The sequence below is a fragment of the Scomber scombrus genome, chromosome 22, assembly GCF_963691925.1.
Source record: "Scomber scombrus chromosome 22, fScoSco1.1, whole genome shotgun sequence".
Classification (NCBI taxonomy): domain Eukaryota; kingdom Metazoa; phylum Chordata; class Actinopteri; order Scombriformes; family Scombridae; genus Scomber; species Scomber scombrus.
In genome coordinates, this window is record NC_084991.1 from 10,963,661 (window position 1) to 10,978,200 (window position 14,540).

A 14,540-nucleotide genomic window follows, 5' to 3' on the forward strand; every position below is an offset into this window, starting at 1 on the left:
GTCTTTCATTACCAGATTTGTCTCCACCAAGAGGTAGCATCATCACAATATGGCTGCAGCAGCAACATTGGAATAAAATATCTGTAACAATGCTGCAAACCGATGTAATTTTAAGTTTTCACACCAAATATCAGTGATACAAGCCGGTATAGGGGCGCATGCGTCGGCGTCCACTGTTTTCACCGATGAGTGAACCGTGTTCTCGAAAGCCTAATAGACGATCTTTGGTCGCTGCTGGTTTTGACAGCTGCGGGGAGCTGGTGAGGAGAGTGGCGGATCCGTGAGGACCACAGCTTGCTGCTGCAGCGGCTGAGTGGGGGGACGGACACACCGGCCGGGCACTGTCCCTCAGACACACACCTCATCATTTCCTGCTGCATCAACACACACGCACACACACCCACACCGGTCGGCGGAGGAGACGGCAGCCGGTTTGCAGCAGACGGTGAGTTTGGACATCCCTTTAAAATCTTTTTTTTCTTTTTATGATGGGGGGTTGATGATTCCCCCCTCCCCTGTTGTCTACTACATCATCATATGTGGCTTGAGAATAATGGTGCAGTGGATGTGTCAAGTCTGTTCATATTCATCTGGCATAGCAATCCAAGTGATGCTGGGTTATTCAAGATGACCAGGTGCAAATAATACAGCAATATGGAGGCGCCTGACGCCGATTGCGGTGTTTTTATCCGGATTCCGGTTAAAAGCATCAAAGGCAAATCATTGCAGCCGGTGCACTCACTCCCCGCACTGCATGCGCCGCATCTTGAGGAACGACCATCAATAGAGGGAGGGAAAGGAACGAGTTGATGTGCTGTTGTAGTGAATGATTTTTATTCAGTGGTGGCTGCAGCAGGGATTGTGCTTATTGTTGCAGGCAGGCCCACAGACAGCGCTGAGCCGATTATTTGATGTCTGCCAGTGATGCTGCCAGCTGTAGCCCGGCTCCTCCGTGTCATTTCAAGTGTTCAGACAGGAAACCCAGGGCCTCCTTTTCAGATTTAAGATTTAGAGATGTGAATTGTCAGCAGGTGTCTATTGATCAGCGGGTAGTCGGGGTAGGGGAGGGGGGGGGGGGGGGGGGGTTAGAGAGGGAATCAAAAAGCAATTCTGTAAATTACGAAGGGAGGACAATGCATGTAGGGCTTCAGTCAAAGACAATCATTGGAATATTCCAAATAATTTGGAAAGGATTCATCATCTGTTGGGTTCAATGATGAAAACATATGAAACCCAAGCTTAAAGGGAATCAGTCTCATTCCTATTCAAGATACAGTACACAGTTGCAGTAATCTGTGTATGTGCAGATATGAATGCGGTGGAGTAACTGGATACACAGTGGTTATTTTTGATATGATGTTATGGACTGTAGGGCCACATTCTGTCAGTGTGTGTGTTCAAATGTGTGTGTGTGTGTGTGTGTGAAATATACAGATCACAAGCAGGGTTGTGGGTAAATTTACATTGTGGCAACATGATATTATTTTATGTTGCAGTGTTTTTAGCATTAAATGTTTTTGATAAGCATTATAACACAAACTTGGTATTATTGTTGGGCTTGTGCAGTATCTATAGTGAGCAGGAATCACATTTGACTGCAAAACAATGTGTGAGTAGGAAGAATCATTGTGATGATAATAAGAATCCCACTATCTGCAAATGTGGAGTTGAACCTGTCAGTAATTTTGTGCGGCGATCATATTTACAGCCAGCATCTATAGTAACACAATATGAAACAAAAAGACGTGATGTGTTGTGTTCATGGTGACCTTCAGCCACACCTCATGCAAACACATGCATCTCTAGATTACATGAGTTTATGTTCCATTTCTAAATTCTGAGTCAGTCTTTCTTTTAAATAATGTAGAACAACTCTGCAGTCTTCTCATTTAGTTGGTAAATGTGATGACTTGCTGTGAACTGGAAACCCACTGTTGTGTTGTGCGGACTCGTAGCTGCGTAAGAATGCTAATATCAGGCTGTTAACCTACATTTGCAAAGTTCTAGTCAGCATTTCATACTGTATCTGTAATTGCGTACAGGAACACAGCGAGAGGCTGAGATGAAACAGGAGATGTCTTACCGCTCTCTCTGATTTTGATGTTTTCCTCTCTAAAATGTTTCAGGTGAGGCAGTTATGTTAGGATGCACCTGTCAATTTTTTCCATAACATTTCACAGAAAAAAAAGAAAAAAGAAAAAAGATCTCATACAATTCTAACTTCTAGTTTGTTTGTTTGTTTGTTTTTTTGTTTCTTAGATTACTTTTTTTGTGTTACTCATACATGTTCGAAATAAATCACATCAAATCAAATCAAAAAACGATAGTGCTCAGCATGAATTTCATAGTATTGCTTTGCAACAGTGAGACTCCACAATAGAATAGGCCTTTCTCACAGGAGACGTGTCGACATGTCACAGTGGGAAAAGCTCATTTGTAAATAATAAAATTAACGAGGGCTGAATTAGCTGCTGTCAGAGGGACGACTGAATGTTACAGAGCCATCGTAAATGTTATTAGTGCTACAAAATCTGTAAGAATTGTGTCCTCTATGTTCTACATTTACACCACATTTTAAAGACAGTGAATGTTATGTCTTGATTTGACCAAATACTTACAAAAAACCTTTACTTATTTTAATCTGTTTCTGCTGTTAATCATTTAGTAAGATTAGGAGTAATTTTCTCAAATGCTGAATACTTTTTAAGAATTAACCATCTCATGTAATGCGGTGACATGTCATGGCATGGCAGGTATTGTGTTTGTTGGCACCATGGTCACTGTTGCAATCTCTTTCCCATGAGATGTCACGTCTCCATGTGACAACTCCCCCAGACTGCCGCTGCAGAGCCAGGACTGAGCCATTACTCATGCCAGGTGCAATGTCATTGTCACTCTCCTGCTCTCCCATTTATCCACGGCCCATTAGGTGCAAGTCGGGTGACGGAGCTTATGGTCGGGTTTAGGTGCATCTCATTCTGATGACACAATTTTGCGACAAGACAAGACGCATGATATTGCTTTCAGACCATATGGGTATTGAGACCATTTGCAGGAAAAGACCACACACTAATCATTCATTTAATAAGAATAATTTTTAATATAACCTTTTTAATTGAGTAGTTGTTTGTCTTTCTAAAACATGGAAGGAAACCTTTTGCATATATATAGAAGTGCTGATATATAATCATTCCAATGTTATTTTCATTGCAAATATTTAACAGTGGAAATGTTCCCTCCATGCAGGAATCACGTTATGCAAGAAATTGTTGTAAGATGCTTTTATTTATTTAACATAACTAATTAAGTAGGCCTGTAGCTAACTTTTTTTTCCATTATTGATTAATCTGTAATGTTTTGTAATCTATTAGTTGTCAAACAGTCATCACAGAATCAATTAAGCATTTTGCTCAATAAAATATTAAAACAGTCAAAAATCTCAAATTTACATACTATGGTGATGTCATCAGATGTCTTATTTTCTCCAAAAACAGTCCAAAACCTAAATACATTTCCTGTTAAGTAATACAAGCAGGAAATACTCACATTTTATAACCTGAAACCATCAAATTTGGGACATTTGTTTTAAAGGAATGACCTAAATGATTAATCTATTACCAAAATGGTTAATGTATCATTTTTTTTGTCAATTGATTGATCAATTAATTGAGTAATGGTTGTGGCTTTAATCCATAGCATCCCTGATATATTAAGGAAATACTGTGAGTACATCTGTGTGCACATCTGCATAATATTGCTCATGGTTTGTGTTTTTGTAACAGTGCATTCAACACTGCAATTAAGGTTCAGATTCTTCAGCCCTGCACTGCTTCAGGCTCCACCACTACATGGAAACAATGCTCTTTTAAAAAATGTGTCTCCAGAGGTTGTTGAGCTCACTCTGTACATAAGCAACCACCAATGAAGTATGCAGGTGCATATTTTAATGAAGTCATAACGGGAGGATTGTTGTCTCAGTGTAGATTTATAAACCCCCGACACACATCTATGTGGAAGCTGCAGTCAAATGAATACAATTAGCACCATAGGTTCTTCTTTGGGTTAATAGCGTCAGCACCCTGTGGTGATGATGGTGGGAGGGGGGGTTGGAGGGGTATAATCACAACCCCCCGCCCCCTTCTGTAACCTGCACCCTTGGCTTACAGCCGAACATGTTTGGGTGGCTGTTTTCATTAAGGTAGCAGGACACATTAAATTAGCATGACTGGCTAAAGATTGATGAATTGGAAAATGGGGGAGAGTTAAAGCTGGAGTGTTCTGCTGCTGCTGGCTGATTTCTGACAGAGCCATAGAGCAGATGCTGTTGTTGTCTGTGCCTTCTGTATAGACAAATGGGTTTTTGTCCCTTTACTCTTTTTTTGGAAAATGATGTTATTGCTTGGAGATGGGCAAGACCCAATTTGTGCACAATGAAGGACTATGAGGAATAGAAGTGTTTAGCAGGCATGACTTCAGCAAAACAGTTGAATCACAAGACCTCCTGGGGAGTTTTCTACAAATTTGATTGGTTAAAGGGGACATATCATGTTTTTTTGTGATTTTCTATCATTTATAATCTGTTATAATGTCAGATGTCTTTGGTAAACATGGTGAACGTTAATTTAGAGATACACTGATCCACATTTTTTCAGTTCCGATTCGATACCAGAGCTCTTTTTTGATGATTATTACTGTTATCATAATTATTGTTGTTGGTATGTGTAAGGTTACACAAAGCTGTAGTAAACAACACAGTACTTCTTATTAAAACAAAAAATATACAGCAACGCATTAAATGTAATTGTATTCCAAAGCATTTTACTTGAACTGTGGGTTAAGTAGGCTTCACATAAAAACGGGCGTAGGTGCAAATTGCTATGGCAACTACTTTAATGTTTTGAAAAACTGTAAAGCAATGCATTATCAACTTCTACATTTACAATACACAAGTACATTTTTTCAAGGTGGGCTCTTCAGGAGGGGGGGTCTTAAAGAGACAGGAGCTTAAACAACCTGTTTCAGGCAGAGGCTGAACTGAGGGGCTGCATAAAGAGCATGAACCTGTATAGCATATGTTTCAACTTTTCAAATGTTCTCCAGTGTGAAGATTTACTGCTCTTCTCAGGTTTATATCAGTGTAAACTGAATGTCTGTGGGGTTTGGACTGTTGGTCGGGCAAAAGAGGTTTACACAAGACCACAGGAGATGGTGGGAAGCTTTTATCATGATTTGAGAAGGGGAAAAAAATCAATTTAAAGTAATAATGAATCGACAATAAAAATAATCATTAGCTCCTGCCCTCCACTAAACACAGAACATAGTCTCATTGATATATACAGTTTAAAGTCATTCATTTAACTGTCTTGATGGAGTCATTAATTGAGGTTTATAAATCAAGAGAAGAGAGCATTAAAGAAGGGCTAAACTAGATCTGCAGTGGAGAGGAATAAACTGAAGGAGAATGAAGAGGAGAGGAGTGTTGTGCTGCTGCGATCACCAGCTGTGCTGGGCTGCATCTGAAGTAGAGCAGGAGATTAATAAAAGGAGACATAGCATGCTGCTGAACCGCATATACTCATTTGTGTATACATGCGCATGATAAATAAGCTCAGTAGGTCTACATTCTCACTTTTATTCACTTCTTTCACCACTGTTCTGTTAGTAAGTTGATGGCTTATCAGGCTTTTTATTTCACATGTAGGCTTGTGTCTTGCTTGCAGGCCGCAAATGAGTTGTTTGTGTGGATCAGGTGGGCAACAGATGGGAGAGTGGGTGAAAGCAGAGGAGTTGCCAGACTGGTAGTAGCTGTTACTTGCTGAGTGTAAAAACAAATCAGCATATCTGTCTGAACAGGCGATTTAATTTTATATACTGAGCCATATGCAGGCAAAAGATGTTTTGTTTTCATTGCAGTTTCATTTTTTGTCTTGGCTGGGATATATTTTCTATATATATTATTCTAAATATCATTATTTGGAAACTGTCATGGTTGAATTTTTTGAAAAGAGGACTTCACAGCTCACTGTCTTTGGATTAGAAAGAAAAAAGTCAACATATTGAGGGGATATATGGTCACATATATCCTCTATTTTTACCAGTATTAGGGAAACAAAGGAGGAATGTTCAAATCCCAGTGGTGGGAGCTTAATTCTTTGTACAGTAGGCTTAAAAACAATATTACCCCCATCCACCAGAATCTTTGTCACAGCTCTAAAATGATTAGTGAGGATTTAGGTCAAAGGAGCCATTAAAGAGCTCCTCTTATCACACCCAACATCCAATTGGTTCAAGGCACCAGCATCACGTCGGGTGTGAGCCAACCAGCCTTAACAATAATTATTAAAGATTTTTTTTACAGGGCATAATTGAATCTATCAGTTATGACTGATTTTTTTTTTTTTTTTTTCATGTACTTGCTGCTCTGGAGAACCACATCATCACTTTATATGGAAGTATAAAACACTGTAATCTTTAAGCTCATTTTTCATAGGTAGATTTCTTTTTTTTAAACCCCCAGACATAAGGAGAGATTAGTTTGATGGAAAATTTATCTTAGGGCTTTCACACATGATTTGTAGAGTGTGTAATTATGTATTGGTTTTTTTTTAGCTTTTGCAGTGGCCCCAAGCAGACAGTATTCATGCCACACCTACACAGGACACCAATGCTCCCTTTGGCAACACTGGTGTCATTTCTGGTGCAATATTCTGGCAACATTCATGATCATTTGGGAAGGGAGGGTATGATTTGTTCATGCATAGGTGGACTTGGATGTTTTTGTGCTATTTAAGGAATCTCAAAGACTTGTCTGGCCCTAGTTGTTTAGGGGACACTTTGAACTGACCGTCTGCTAATCATCAATATGTGTACGGTGTGGGAAAAGCGGCTCCAGTTCAATGGAGCCTGCATGTGTCTTCGGTCCTACTCGTCTGACCCCGGAGAGAAGGCCTTTCTGAGTTCGGCCCGCCCTCAATAAGAGCCCTCTGGTTGTACTGAAAGAATGCCTTTGTAGAAAAAGATAAACTGTCCAGCGAGCGGATGAGGAGGATGGAGAACAGAGCCGGCCCTCAGTGTGGAAAAGTCATCTATCAGCTAAAAATGTGTCTGTTCACCGATAAACCAATTAGACAGACAGATCCTCATGTTAACAGGCCTTGAAGCAATAAGGAGATGCATATAACATCTGTCTTGTTAAAAATGTTTTGTTTATTCCAACGTTTAATTTTATTTGCACCGTTTGACCCGCACGCCCACATCTCCAGACTGTGCAGGGTGTATGGAAACCACCCTAATGCAACAACTCAGACCTCGCATTATTAGAATAGTAATAGCATTTTTAATCTGTATCAATACCACACACTGCTCATTTTATCAGTATTGTTTATTAACTTTCATGCGAGGTATTTCTTTAATAGACATGTAAGTCATGTTTAAGCATTACTTAAGTATATTAGGAAACGACTAACTTTAAATGTTCAGAACTATTCGGTATAAATCTGAAATCTAACTTTTATGATTTTGTCAACATCCATTAAACGAATAGATAATTACTGAATTCATTTTGGAGTAGAATACTACTTTAATTCAGTGGTTCTCAAACTTTCCCTAAACTGACACAAACTAGACCACAGGCCCCCAATTGACAAGATTTTGTCTCTGGGTCCCCCATCTGATGAGATCTTGAATGAAAATAAATGACTCCCCTTTTTGCTGGAAACCACCTTGAACCCTCTCACAACCCTACTTTGATAACCACTGTTTTAAGTCATGTTAGTTTTTGGTCTATTAGTTAAGAGGTAAATTTGATGGTAATTTGCCCTTTAGCTGTAAACGGAAGGCTACATTAACCAATTTGAATGTCCCTAGCATGTGTTCATGGCAACAGACTTGATGATGAAGAACAGGCTTTGGGGAATGTGACTTACTGTAAGAATAATTCATTTTCTGTTTATTCTTACTCAGCATCATTTGATGTTCCTGGATGTCGTCCCATAAAAGCCAGTGGCGTTTTACATCAGTGTTAATGCCCCACCCTGCCACTCTGTCCTCTCTGTCTCTTTCACCCTTAAAAACTGTCGAGCTGGCTGTTTTTTTTGGGCCGCCGGATATTCTGCATTGTCCTATCAGAGCCACCTTGCCTTTTTGCTCCCTGACGTAATGCAACCATGGCTGCTGTTGTAGCACTTTAGCTCATCACAGTTGTGTTTAAGATATGAGACTACTGCATAATAGATGTCTCATATGTGTTACTGAACAAACAGTGTTTTTTCTGTTATGTTAATGTATATCAGCAGAGCATGAAACAAAATCTCAGCGATTCTCTGTGGCAGGTACTGATCAAAAGGAGGAAAAGATAGTTGTCAGGCCTTTCTATCGAATTAGTTACTATCTCTCCTCTGATGCTCTGCTCTGGTCTGTTTTGCGGAAGACATAACCTTGATGTCCCTGCTCACTTACTAAGCTGCACAGTGGTGACACACTCAACAAGATTGAAATCAGGCACACCAGGCATGTATACAGAGACATGTAGGGCCAAGATTTCTACTCTGATATGTGTATTCAAGTAAGAACATCAGTCACCATCTTGTCATGGTTTTTGCTATTTTTGGTCATCATTACAAGTTGTTCTCCAGCACAGATGCTAAAAGAAAATAACACTACATATTTTGTGATCATTTATTAGATCAAAGCAGACATTCTTGACACATCTTCACGGATATCATCTGGTTGTAGATAAACTATTTATCACCAGTAAACTGTGCAGCCTTATGGCACATCTTAATCTCAATTCTGCTGTTATTTTTTCCTAGTTCATTTTGATGCATCTTCATGAAGATATTCCGCATAACCCATTTCTTAATGATGGAGCTGTTTCCTAACATCTTGCGCTAGCATGCAGATAATTGAACTGTTTTAATGACTTGGCTTGAAGTCAGAAAGTACAGTTTTGGCAAGAGAGCCATATGTTTCAATGAAAAACGTCTGTAATGCCCCCACCCTTCCTCCCCCATCTCATAAAGGGACATGGCAAGGGAGGGAAATTCTTAAGTGTGTGACTCTTGTTAAACTCTTTCATTCATTATTATCATTTCTAAAATAAGCACATTCTTAAAAAGTAAAAAGATACTGTATCAATTCATTTGTTGGTCACTTGAAGACAGCACAGAAGTAAACCCAACACTGAAATAATATCACCTCATTGGGTTGATATAGCTACCATGTAAGCAAGCAGTTGCTAATTTACTCATAAAAGAAATGTTAAAATCTGTGACGTCATCACGGTGTAAAATCGAGCGGGAACTACTGCACACATTCAGTGTGAATGATATGATTAATGCTAGTAAGGCAGCGTACAGTGAGTATATCAGTGCATTTTTTGTCAAACAGTTGACATCGATAAGAGTGGCAGTGAATCGAAACAGTAAATTTACGTGCTATAAAACCATGAGTTGAACAAAACAATGAGCTGAAGTTCACATTTCACATTTCATCCCATGTAAATATGAAGATACTGGCCCCCCCCTCCAGTGTTCTCCCAGCATTTTCCCACCATATGCACACTGCTGGTATTGACCCTCAACCCACTCCATCTCTCCTCCACTCTCTGCTCTGATCCATGACTCACAAAGCCCATTTAACCTTTACCCAGCTAAATGTGAGCCAGCACTCACTTGCTACCCACTGCCTGCGAGCATCGAATATCACTTTATTGTAGTTTCTGCTATTATTTATTGACTTGTTAAGAAATATTGCTTTTGGAGTACCTGATATTTCAACGATTTCAATGTATAATTTCACCATATATGTCTCTCCTAATATTTTTGGGTAAAGTATACATGTATAATCAAATATAGATTACACTTGATAGAAAGAAGAGGAAACAGCCTCGTACAGCGCTGGTATTGATGACTGCAATGTACCACTCAGCCCTTTCTGAAGGATAGGGAACCCCTTCGCTTTGTTATTTATTCATTCAAGCCACTCATCCATTACGGCTATGTGATATACTAGCTGGAAGATATTCACTCTACAAAAGAGCCATTAATAAGTGGAAGAGCAGCTACTTTTCTAAAATAGGTATCACATACTTTTCCCACGCTGGTTTCCTCTGTGTACACACAATCACAAAACAAGGTAACACAAGCTATCAGATGTCAAGGGAGTGTCCCGTAACTGCTGGATCACATTTACCGCCACATGTTCGGTCAGCAGTGATACGGTCAATACTGTCATCCACTGTTATCATCCTACTGTTTGGAGCTCTAACTGTCCAGCTAACTATTTGTCTATTTCTATCATCTATCCATCAATGTACATGTGTATTGATGTATCTGTACACCAGTGTTTGATTGGTATTTTTGCTCATTTCCCTCCCTGTTCTGATAACTGAGGGATACATGCTGTAACAGGGAGCAACTCTAATGCTTTTTTTAGCTTCCCACCATGCACTCTATCAATTATCTAGCAGACCTTCTAGCAGACCTTCCTTTCCATCAAGAATCTCTGTTGTTTTCAGGGAAGATATGGATGATGTGTACCTGCCTTACAATAGACTATACATCAAAAAGAATATAACATAATACACCTCTATGTGGCCAGGAGGCTGACAACAATGGAGAAATACTTTTTCCATGTATGAAAGAATTTTGTGTCAGAGCTGTTGGTCATCTTTTAGATCATAGTTTGCAGTCTTGTTAAACTGTTATGTATCTTCCGGTCAGTACTGGTGAAGGTCCAGTTGGTCATTTTTTTCTTTTCTTTCCCCTTTTTCCTCTTTGGTAATGCAGTCTCTCTCTCTCTCTCGCGCTGATGATTCTTGGACATATTTTTCTTCCTACATGATGCAGCATTCAGGTATCACAGCCATAAATCACAACCATAGAACCTCCTTCTTTAAGGAGTATTCTTTGATAGCAAACTGGCCCCAAATGAGCAATTCCACACCTGAATCCTCTTGACCACCCCCCCCCCCCAAAAAAAAAAAACAACTTTGAGTTTCACTTGCCATGTTCTGCCAAGCTGTTGCATTGAATTATGTTGTGCACTCTTGTATGTGAAATTCTCTTAAATCAAGATTATTATTGCCTCTGAGAAATGTTTCTGCAGCTAAAGCCCTGCAGTCTGCAGCTCTACACTGACCAGGCTGCTCCTAGCTCAGTTGGAGCTAGTTTGCACCATAGGGGCTGTGCTACAAGCTACGTCCTGTAGCAAGAATGACTGCACTCTCTCTTTAGGCTTTGTAGCCGTGAGAGATGGCTCGTGCTTGAATAATTGATATCCTCTCACATATATGTATGCAAAAATGTATTTCTTATCTTCCTGCTTAAAGCACCACCACTGCTTTGGTGTATCAAAGCCAGGCCAAAAAATACTATAGTGAGTGATGAATTATTGAGTGCTTTGCCCCTCTTGGCAGGGTCTTATTTGGGATGTATTAGTGATGTACTGCCCTTTTTTTGTCTGAGAAATAGGGGAGGGATACAAGACAGATAGGTAGATAGATAGATAAATAAAGAAATAAATTATAAGGTTAATGATTTGTTTATGGTTGTTAAAAAATTTGCCCATGAAACCAAAAACAATACATAACAAATGCATCATTCACATTAACTCATTTGCTCAAACACAGGCTTTTCACACCTTAGACCCAAAGCAGAGCAGTCGCTTTAACACACTGATTGATAGTGTGTATCAAGTATCACCGATCCATAAGTGTCAGCACATGAGGGTTGTATTGACACTGTGATTATTGATCCTGGGATTAGGGTTGTGGACCTGGAGGGCATCAGTTTAGTTGAAAGCCGGCACCCCTGTTTTTAGACAGCTGTGTGATCCTTCACAGACTCATTAACGTACGCTGGATGGAGTTGAGTGGGTTAACTCTGTTTATCTTGTTTAGTCAAAATCCCAGTGGTCAGATGAGCCTTTTGTTAGACACACATTCCCCCCTAGCTAAAAGGAGACAGGTTCAGTCATGTTAATAGAATAATAATTTCCATAGCCAGTCGTGTGCTTTATGTGCTTTTTTCTATAATTGTATAAACTGCAAACAGAATGCACAAAGGGAGGTAAAAGGTGTGTCTTTTATAAAAGAACAATGAATTAATAGTACTACGGAGACCATAATGATAATATCCCTCAAAGAAGAATGGCATTTAATGGAACAGTAAATAAAATAGAGAGCACATTTGCACAGATAGAGTTGTGGCCTGTCCTGAAGTAAACCCTGCTTTGCTGCGAGGTACACTCATTAGCACAGACAGCATGTTTTTAAAGCACCAAAGCGCTGACAGCAGCCTTTGTATAGAGATTGCTGCAGTCTCTCTTTTAGCTGGGTCCATGCTGTCTGGCGTGCCATGAGCTCAGCACCGCTGGCCAACACGGCTGGAGAGTCCCAGTTGCAGTGAATAGCCTGTGTGTATGTGTGCATCGAGAGATTGAGTGATAGTAAGCTGCTGGGTTCTGCTACTTTGGCAGGTCCATTGTAGACCCTGGCTATTTAAGTGATATTTATTTCCTCACAGTATTATCTAAGTTGGCTGAGATTTTTGCATCCGCATCAGGAGTCATAAGATTTTTTTGACTAGTCATCGTAATAAGTCTTTTAGGCTAGTGCTGAGGCTTAAAAGGTGATGTTTTCTTTTGTTTTTTTTTAAAGCAAAGCAGGAAAGGTAACGTTTTTATTTCATGATCAGGAAGTAGCTGGAAAAATGTGTTAACTAATACCCAAAATCCCCTGGTTCAGCTTTTCAGATTTTTTGACAGAATGTCAAAAAGTAATTTGTAGTTGCAGCCCTACAGGAGATACTTGGAGCCAGTTCAAGGACACATATCCTTGTAGATTTAGGGTTATGGTCTCTTGGTGACATATTTTAATATTGATAACCTTAAGTTGGTCTGAATTTATGTATGAAACACGGGTTTGATCTTTAGCCTGCCTCACCGGGGGGGGGGGGGGGGGGGGTGTTGATTTCTCACCACTCTCTAAAAACATTTAGAGAGTGGTGAGAAATTGGCAGGTGTACAAGCATGTCCCAAAATATTGATTTCTCCTGCTCCAAAAGCCATGTAAGGGAGGCCTCCTTAATTCCACGATTGGTGTCAAGTAATGAGGTTATTGGGACACACACACACAGACACTTTTCTCAGCGGATTCTCAGTTAAGGTGTCCAATTAGCACGAGAGCAGACATTTTTATCTGAAAAGATTTACTATGGCAAGAGATTGATATTCGCTTGCATTAAACATGTGACTCTATGAGCCTCTCAGACTGATGCGACTGATTCTGTCATTTGTTTCGTTCACTGGATTTGACTGCAGGTCACCAAATGTCTTTTCCTTGTGAATTTGTTTAATGAAAATCAGGGCAAAGGTGGGAAGCAAATAGGATTGCGTTCATATGAACTGCAGTATAATAGATGCATTTGTGTCCATTTCATGCTACAGTGATCCTACACACCACAGCAAGGAAGCAGTGACATCACTGCATTACTGAACCATGACAGCATCCAAATAAGTCTTAACCATGCTCATTTTGCTGCTCAGGTGAGGTCATGAATCATGGTCAGTCACATCATTCACTTCGGGGACATTTGCACGTGGCTTTTGTTGCTTTATTAAATCTTCTTTTGTTTGCCCACAAAATGTAGCTGCATTAACACATTTAAGAGCCACACAGGCAAAAGCCACGCGATTGAGCCATTAAGTGTTTAGTTGACCTCCAGGGCCATAAACAAATACAGCACTTAAAAATGCCAAAGCACATAAGCATGGTTATTCAGCCAACACGAAAGCCCGGGCTAGATTTAGATTACTGCACTGTTTTGCCTTAGTTTAGCCTCAAGTCCTTTTTCAGAATTGGACTGTTAATGTCAAGTCCAGTCATCCTGCTGAAGTGCTTGTTTTAGAGCTTTCACATTCAATCTAGTGGAACTGCTGCGTGGAGTGTAATTAGTCACTTTGTGTTAAGTGTGTGTGCACAGACACACAGAGATTATCAGACCTCACATCAACCCACTTATTAGCAATTTTACACTCACTTTTAACTTATGGTCCCCAACCTGTTCATGCTGTCCCAACTGAAATGATGGGGACATGTTATGATAACATCAAAATGTATTTGTATGTAAGTGCACTTTCAATTACATTTAGGAGGTAACTTAATTACTGCCTTCAGGACAAAGACTTCAATCCTAGAAGTCAAAGAAGTCCAAGGTAGGATGATGAAGGGGTTAATTGATTTATCACAGCACAGGACATAGACAATGGAGACTGGAGTCTGTGTTCTGTATCCCACATGTTGTTGAGTTTAAGACTGGGGTTAGTGCTTAAATGTAGAAAAAGTCAATAGTCTGTCAATTTTAACCATGGCGATAGGCATCGTATCAGTTGGTACCTTAACAGTGTATTCCTCATCATGCTTTAGTTACAGAGAGCAGATATTGAATGAAAAATAATTGAATGCATTGATAGGAAATGTTTTGTACATGTGATCACTACATGTGCATGTGTTGTTTCCTGCAACTTAGTTGAATATAAAT

The 14,540-nt window shown here is 39.7% G+C and overlaps 1 protein-coding gene across 1 annotated transcript in view; it reads left to right on the forward strand.

Annotated features, from left to right (window-relative positions):
- Positions 1-322: 322 nt before the first annotated feature.
- Positions 323-14,540, forward strand: part of nrcama (neuronal cell adhesion molecule a) — a 52,588-nt gene continuing 38,370 nt past the window's right edge. The window contains exon 1 of the mRNA XM_062444038.1: positions 323-445. The gene's annotated coding sequence lies outside the window, so the exon portion shown is untranslated. The remainder of the gene's footprint in view (positions 446-14,540) is intronic.